The sequence below is a fragment of the Cottoperca gobio genome, chromosome 16 (genome assembly GCF_900634415.1).
Source record: "Cottoperca gobio chromosome 16, fCotGob3.1, whole genome shotgun sequence".
Lineage (NCBI taxonomy): Eukaryota > Metazoa > Chordata > Actinopteri > Perciformes > Bovichtidae > Cottoperca > Cottoperca gobio.
This window is the reverse complement of record NC_041370.1, coordinates 24,698,847-24,705,564: the sequence shown is the minus strand read 5'-3', so window position 1 is coordinate 24,705,564 and position 6,718 is coordinate 24,698,847.

Here is a 6,718-nt window from a genome sequence, read left to right as displayed (position 1 = left end):
TTCTTTTACCGTTTTCTAAATTATTATAGACCGATATGGATTAATTGCGAAAATAATCGGCAGACTAATTATAAATGGATTATTAAATTAAACTCGTTTGTTTGAGAATGTAAGCACAATATAAAACAAATAAATTAAAGTCTTAAAACTAGATCAAACTAGATTTTGACACAGGGCCTTAGGTTAGGGTTAGGGTTACATATACAGAACATATAGCAGGCCTGGCTATGGGCACATATTTAATGTGTTTCAGTGGAGCATATTTACAACAACATTTGCAATTATTGAAATTGCCACAAAGTTATTGTTTCAGGACAGCTGCCTGCTCCGCCCTGTTGGTAAATTAAATTGAACATGTATTTGGAAATATGCAACACTAAAACACATCGTCTGACATCAGGTGGTCTATCAGGACTCTGAAGCTCCAGCTCAAAGACATGCTGCAAATTCAATTTCATTATTTCACTTTTATGCTTATATGTTACATATTCCTGGATGGATTTGTTTTTAATCAAATATCAAAGTATTATTAGTAGTATTCCTGCATGGAAAAACTTTATTGCACACTGAGTAAAAATGGTGATTGTATTTTGTAGTCAAGTAGCAAAGGTCAGAAAGAGTCTGTTTAACAACATGTAAGTAAGCTGGGGGAGAAAGCACTTATCATGTGGATTTCAGTTTCAGATTTAATTATTGGATGTTGAGATCTGCTTGGGAAACATTCACACCAGGAAACTCATCTGATAGGGATTGCATTCCTGCTACTTAAGGGCATAACCAGGATTTCAGAAATACTGACATCATAAATTAAAATTCTTCCTCAGTGCAACTCAACCCACAGCACTCTTTCACTCACCACCCATAAAACACTTTCTGGGAATTAAAAAAACGAAATATTAAATTGAACAATATAATAACTTCTTTAACTTTTCTATTATGATTTTTGTAAATGTTATCTCCCAACATTACATGATGTTTCATAGCTTTCTCCACACTGCCACATATCTGTGGTGGAACATACAAAATCACTTATCATTATCATGTCATAGTTTGGCTTCAATCTGTCAAATTCAACACATTTGGTCAAATAGAAAAGTACCAGATCTGTGTTTAAAATCCAACATGTGAACAATGTGTGTGATGATAGAACAACAACTCATCAGGTCCATAAACCTCCACATCTCCCAGAAGTGTTGCAGGGCCTCGACCTCTGTGTCCTGCCTGCTGCTGAGGACAGTGATTGAGTTTATTAATGTGCAGTAAGCACACTGGTTATTGTGAGTGCCGACACAAGGATTGGATTAGAGCCCACCACCTTTTTGAAGTAGATGTAAACAGGCAACACAAATGTGATACAGTTCAGAAATGGAGTCCAGTTTAAACACAGCCTCAGTGTCTTGTAATCTACATGTGGTGTACAAAGTCAAATCAAATGTAAAGATAGTCAATACAAGCTAAAAATTATTCATTGCTGGCTCCAGTTGGATCATCAGCACTTTGGGATTCTAGATTTAGATTCTATTTTTATGTCAATACGGTTATTTCTTATATATATATATATATATATATATATATATGTATATATGTATATATATATATATGTATATATATATATATATATATATATATGACTAATATATATATATATATATATGACTATATATATATATGACTATATATATATATATATATGACTATATATATACTATATATATATATATATATATATATATGACTAATATATATATATATAGTCATATATACATATATATAGTCATATATACATATACATATATATAGTCATATATACATATATATATAGTCATATATACATATATATATAGTCATATATACATATACATATATAGTCATATATACATATATATATAGTCATATATACATATATATATAGTCATATATACATATATATATATATATATATATATATATATATATATGACTAATATATATACATATATATATAGTCATATATACATATATATATATATGACTAATATTTATATATATATATATAGTCATATATGACTATATATATATGTATATATATTAGTCATATATATATATATATATATATATATATATATATATGACTATATATATATAAATATTAGTCATATATATATATATATGTATATATGACTATATATATATATGTATATATATTAGTCATATATATATATATATATGTATATATGACTATATATATATGTATATATGACTATATATATATGTATATATGACTATATATATATGTATATATGACTATATATATATATGTATATATGACTATATATATATGTATATGACTATATATATATATGACTAATATATATATATATATATATATATAGTCATATATACATATATATATAGTCATATATACATATATATATATAGTCATATATACATATATATATATAGTCATATATACATATATATATATAGTCATATATACACATATATATATATATATATATATATATGTATATAGTTATATATATACATATACATATACATACATATATATACACATATATATACATATATATATATATATATATATATATATATATATATATATTAGTCATATATATATATATGACTAATATATATATATATATATATATATATATATATATATATGTCATATCTGAGATACATATCCTGCATTGAGTTTATCCAAGAAGGGATAATATGATAGAATTGATACTGTATCACAGAATTGTAGCGGCCGAGTCATTAACATTTCATTCTCATTTTCTCAAGCCATTTCTGGATGTGCATTATAACAGGGGATGTTAGCTCATCATGGTTCACAGCCCTATATCCAATAATTTGTCCATATTGAGCAGCCGACCATTAATGATACCAATGACATCATGGTAGCCATGTGTTTGAAATCCGACCCTGTTGAACCTTACTGCTCTACAAAAGTATGGACAATGTCCAGTGCCAACACACCTTTTTCACAGAAGACATGTTGACATGGCACCGCAGTTAAAGCACATGGTGTAAGTAATGAAATTAATGATGCTAAATTCCAGTTAGCTCCAGTTTCAGGGTCCAAGTATTGTGCATGCTGGCTCACTGAGACACTTGAAGAGAACAAAGGCAGCATAATGTTATTAGTGACACCTGTGCTTTTCCTACTATAACAAGACAATGGGCCTCGTGCAAGAAGCCATATACAAACTCATATTCTCTTATTTTTATCTTACAAATGCTCAAGAGCAGTCTTAGCATGATAAGGAAAATAAAATCTAATTTTCACAGTCCACTAAACTTTTGTCCAACGCAAGGAAACATACATTTAAAAAAAATCAAATAATCAAATTTAGATGATTATATATTATAAAGTCATTATAATGGTTATTAAAGAAACACTGTTGGTCCAATGATCTCGGTTAAGACTGTAAAACCCTTTTGTTCAGCTTGTTTACATACTGCTCTAAAAGCTTTTGGAGTTCCTATAACACCATTTTAATGACTTCATATACTGCTGTGCAGCTTCATCTATAACATACTACATATTTTATTTGTTGAGAATATTTTTGTATAAATAATCTGAATCTGTAAAGTAACTACTAGTAACTAGCAGAAGTTATCAAATACATTTAGTGCAGAAAAAGTCCAATGAGATGTAGGAGTAAAAGTATAAAGCTACAGAAAATGGAAATACTCAAGTAAAATACAAGTACATATATTTTTCAATTCTAAATACTACTTTACTTTAATCTCTACTGCTGAACTTCTTCTTCTTACAGACTGATTTTGGTGGCTTCTCTCCACTTCCTGTCTGCACTCGGCACAACACCTTCCCTTATATAGGGTTTAGGGGCGAGGCCTATGCTAATAGTTAATAATCTGCCCCCCCCTTCTAATTTATGATCAAGTGATTCATCGCTCAGCACAGCTGGGGAAGAGCAGATGTGGATGGTTAAGAACATTTGGTGCATCTGGAGTTGATGTCTCTTATTTTTTTTCTTAACAAAAAATTAAGAGAAATTTGAGAGAATGTTGCTGCATGAGGCCGACTGGTTCTTCTCAAAGTCACGGAAGGATCCTTAGACGTCTGAATGTCAAAGATGCTATGTCATCGAATCCCACCAAAGGACTGTTCCAGTGTTCCAGATTCTACAGAGGACCGAGACCTTTGTTCAGAGAGCTTTAAGAGATGCCTGTGTGTATCCTCCACGCTCCAAAAACACCCACAATCCTAAGCGCACAATCAATTTCCTGTCCCCCGATTTGGAACAAATTAAAATATGGTATGACTCCTTCAGTTATTTCACATCAGCAGTCCGCCAAAATGTATTTCTGGAAGAATGTGAGGCGAGAAATGTGCCATCCAGCGGCTGCGTGTTCACTGGGTTAGATCTACACGGCCTAAGTTAAAGGTTTGTTCCGACTTTCCCGACACTAAACCACCGACTCAGTCAGCAGGCCAACAGCAGCACAAAGAGGCCAACAACAGCGCGTAGAGCCGGCACACTTTCACATCTAAGTCGGTGCATTAACGGTTTGTTTCTAACCAAACCAGAGTTGCTGATTGTTGGAACAGTGGAAAGAATAATCAAAATGGTCTTGATGAGTTTTATTTATTTAGTTTCTTTTGTGTTTAAATGAGATGTTTTACAAAGATCAGCAAGTTCAAATGTTTCTGTAAATTGATTCTGGTGGCTTTGAGAGAATATTATTTGAATGTTTTGTACGTAAATACATTTTTATTGTTCAAATCCCTGTTGATTTCAACTATATTTTAATAGGCCTACATGTTTTGAATCTGTTTATATTGTTTTGAGGAATGCAACATCAATATTCCTACTAGAAATTGTACTGAATTGGTACAAAAAAATAAAAACACTGCGTCCATTTTTTGCACACACTGGCAACTGCCTTTGTCTCAGTTGGTCCGGACCAAAAAGAGAGTGAACATTGGAGTTCATCACTCAAACACTTTCAGGTTCCAGATGAATGTTAATGTCACTGTTGGATGCGTGAAATGAGCAGCTTTTTGCTAACAAGTTCCCCATGTCAGCTTAAAAGTTGGTGTTGTGTTCACAGCTGGTTCTATGGGCAGAAAATCAATTATTCCAGGTTTTAGATGATTACTTATTCTTTGGCATCACTGGTTTCACCTGCACGTCACAACACCAAATGAAAGTTCCAACCCATTCAGACTCAACAGCGCCACGTAGACGCAGGCCCTGCCGTGTTTCACCAACATGTATGCAAGTTGGTACGTATATGTAAGGACGTTTTTTTGCCATTTTGAATTTATAGTGTTTTTTTAATTACATTTGAGGGCGCTGTACTTTAACTCCTCCTCCAGTTTTAATCCGATTGACTTCAAATGTGGTCAGTGCCATTCTGGCTGGTTGGTCGCTGTTGAACCTTACTGCTCTACAGAAGTATGGACAAGTAGAATTGCCGCCTTGTGGTTGTATGTCTCCAGCATCCGGTCAAGTTGCAGGTTACATTCATGTCCAGTTATATAACATATGTAGGGGAAGACATGAAGGAATTTAAAAACATTTATTAAGAGTATTGTTGGGCAGAATGGAATTACTATATTGACATGTATGACTCCAGTGAAACAATTCCAGTAATTTCCAATTTCCAGGAAGAGTCCAGTGAGTTCTGTCGGAGAGGAAGTAAAGAGGGTGGACTCATACAAGTAGCTTGGGGTCTAAATGAATGAAAGAGCGGCCTGGTCTGTGACAGGCTCCGATCCTGTAGCAGTCTGCAGCAGCCAGTGCTCTCCTGGGGTGGTAGCATCAAGGCCTGGAGGTCAGCAGTCCCCACACACTGTTAAAGGGGTAGTTCTGGTGTTCTGAAGAGGGGTTGTAGGAGGTACTTATCCATAGTCAGTGAATTACTACAGTGGATGGCGGCCAGTTTGGAGAAGCAGAGATGTTCCTCATCTGAGTCGAGGCTCTCAGGATAGAGGAGTCTCTTCTGATGCACATATTGTAAAGCCCCTTGAGGCAATTCTGTGATTTGTGATGAAGAAATATCTGAATAACATTTATTTGACTTTGTTATTTGAGTTGTTTAGTTTTGATGTTCTTTTCTACTGTATGTCTATTAGTGTGTAGAATTAAAGAAACTCGTTCCTTGTATGTGTTCACATGCTTGACCAATGAAGCTGATTCTAATGGAACACAAAGTTGCAGCCATGGCGGTACACAATGCTTCACATATGAAGTTGCTGCGAAGAAGCTAGACATTTTAAAACGCACATCTTCAACACAGCAGCACAGAAGATGTAAATAATAAGCAGTTTCAACATCCCAAGATGAGTCAGCAGTTCAATGTCCGACCAAACGTGAAATAACATTATCTTCCCTTCTGTTCCTCAGTTCAGTAATGGCCAGAAATTGTTTTTGCAGAACACTGAAGTTGACCTTTGACCTATTAAATATAAAATGTCATCACTTCATCATGTTATCCTATTAAACATTTGTATGAAATATTGGCATAATTGACATGAATTCTTGAGTTATGGTCAAAAACGTGTTTTGTGAGGTCACAGTGACCTTGACCTTTGACCTCCAACATCTAATTAGTTCTTCCTTGAGTCCAAGTGGAAATTTGTGCAAAATTTGAAGGAATTCCCCTCAGGCGTTCCTGAGGTATAACGTTCACGAGAATGGGACGGACAACCTGGAAACATGAAAACAACTGAGGCGTGAAA